The sequence below is a fragment of the Priapulus caudatus genome, unplaced genomic scaffold (assembly GCF_000485595.1).
Source record: "Priapulus caudatus unplaced genomic scaffold, Priapulus_caudatus-5.0.1 Scaffold555, whole genome shotgun sequence".
NCBI classification, from domain to species: domain Eukaryota; kingdom Metazoa; phylum Priapulida; class Priapulimorpha; order Priapulimorphida; family Priapulidae; genus Priapulus; species Priapulus caudatus.
Genome location: NW_014577616.1, coordinates 122,559 through 124,731, shown reverse-complemented (window position 1 = coordinate 124,731; position 2,173 = coordinate 122,559).

Here is a 2,173-nt window from a genome sequence, read left to right as displayed (position 1 = left end):
GCAGTGCCCTGCACCAGGGGTTCGGGACGGCCTGCGGGAGCCACCCCACCCTGGTCCCCGGCAAAAGGAAGTCGGGCCTGCCCCAGTCGATAGGGAGCGGGGCAGGAAGGTACGAAGAGCGGGCGCGACTGAAGGAGGGTCCACAACCCCCCCCTGCGCCCCGGCGAGAAAGGCGTCGCCGCACGTACAGAGGCGCTCCCCCACCAGGACGCAAATCCTGAGGAGGGCGGGTCCGCTGTACGCCCGTTTCGGGGGTCGTCGCGAGCCCGTGACCTCCCTGCGGAACGAGGCCTGGCACTGGTGTGTCCGATGCGGCGTGCCGACCTGGCACGTGGTCGACCACCACGCCGAGTATCATCGGCGGGAGTGCTTGGTCGCTCAGTGCCCGATCCAGGGGTGTGACAAGGCCTACCCAGGCGCGGTGCTCTACCGCCTGTCACACCACCTGGCGGCAGAGCACCGCCTAGGTTGCGTCTACCGGATAGGCGTCGACGGGAGGTGGCCGGAGCGACACGCCCGTACCCCCGAGTACAGGGAGTGCGCGAAGGGCTACCTCCGGGAGAATACGGCGCTAGGGCAGAGCGCCCAGAAGGTGGCGCCGGCGCCACCACTAGCCGGCCGAGCCATTCCGCCCAGGCCTGTGCCTGTAGACGCGCACCGGGCCTCCGTGAAGCGGGGGCCGCCTACCGCTGCACCCCGGAAGGCAAAAGTGCACGCTACCGGCGTAGTGCTGCCTGCCACGGGGCGCAAGACGTCGACTGCCGCGAAGCGCGCACCGTCGACCCGGGCGGAGCGTGCGACGTCGGCTGCAGCGAAGCGCGCACCGTCGACCCGGACGGAGCGTGCGACGTCTGCTGCAGCAAAGCGCGCACCGTCGACTCGGACGGAGCGTGCGACGTCTGCTGCAGCAAAGCGCGCACCGTCGACTCGGACAGAGCGTGCGACACCGACGGCAGCAGCGACGAAGCACGCGGCATCGATGGGGGCAAAGCGTGCGGCGAGATGGGAGGCAGCGTCGGCGAGACAAGCGTCGATTGCAGCGACACTGGCCCCATCAGCTGCGGTGGCTCGGGCGCCCGCAGAGTCATCCACGTCGACGTTCGAGCCAGCCATGGCAGCTGGGTTGCAGGCGGCCACCCTGGAGCCGCTGTGTTTGCAACAAGTTCTCGACAGCGACCGGGCCGTGTTCCGGCAATTCTATAACATGTGGAAGATCTTGCCGGAGGAAGGTAGCGGGGACTGGGACTGTCCGGCGCTTAGGTGCACAGACGGCACGCCGACACCAGGACTCGTGCACCAGATGGGGGTGGTGCAGCTCAACCGGGCCGTCGTCTGGGCCCACAACCGCCTGCGCCACGCGCGCGTGGTGGAGATCGCGGCCCTGGGAGAACTCAGGAGGAGGACGGGGGCCGTCCTATCACTGTGGAGCCCCGGGGACAAGCCACCCCAGCAGTAGGTGCGATTGAACAGGGGGCCGGTGCACCGCTTGGAAGGCCTTCGGGATTGACCTAACGGTCGATCTTAAAGGGGGAGGAGGGTAACGGTGGCACCGGGCCCTCGGATTCCCAGAGCGGTGGGGTGTAGCCCCCTGGGTACCGGGAGATGGGGAGATGGTGAATGTTTGTTATTGTCTAATTGTTCTGTCTTTGTGCCTGTTTTGTCTGGGTTTTTTTTATCGAGGGTTGAATATCAACAAAGAGGGCCGCCATGTTAGGTGCAATGGTCCCCCCTCTAGCGGCAGAGCACGACGAAACAGTTGGCCCGGCAGGTAATAAACGGAAAATCGTCGTGAGCTCTTGGTAGTTGGCGGGAGGAGCGCAGGAGAAAGGTTGTCATATAGAGTTCGAGAGACAGACAAAGAAATAGAGAGTTAGAGAGAGAGAGAGAGAGTTATAGAGTGTTGTAGAGAGAGGGAGAGAGAGAGAGCACCACCGCTTTCTGCCTAGAGCGGTCGTTGGGTGAGTAAAACCCCGTATTGTCCCGTCGTTGTGGGGTGAGTGAATAATACAGTACTATTTAGAGTGAAAGTATCGGGTCTGCACAAATAGCGGGAGAGTTAGTATATTTCGTGCGGGGCAGTACGGGAGGTGAAGCCGTCGGTACCTAACTGTACTGTAGCCCTTTTGCCCGGCTGCGTTCATAGTCTATACTGTGTGTTTAACCTCTGTGTTTA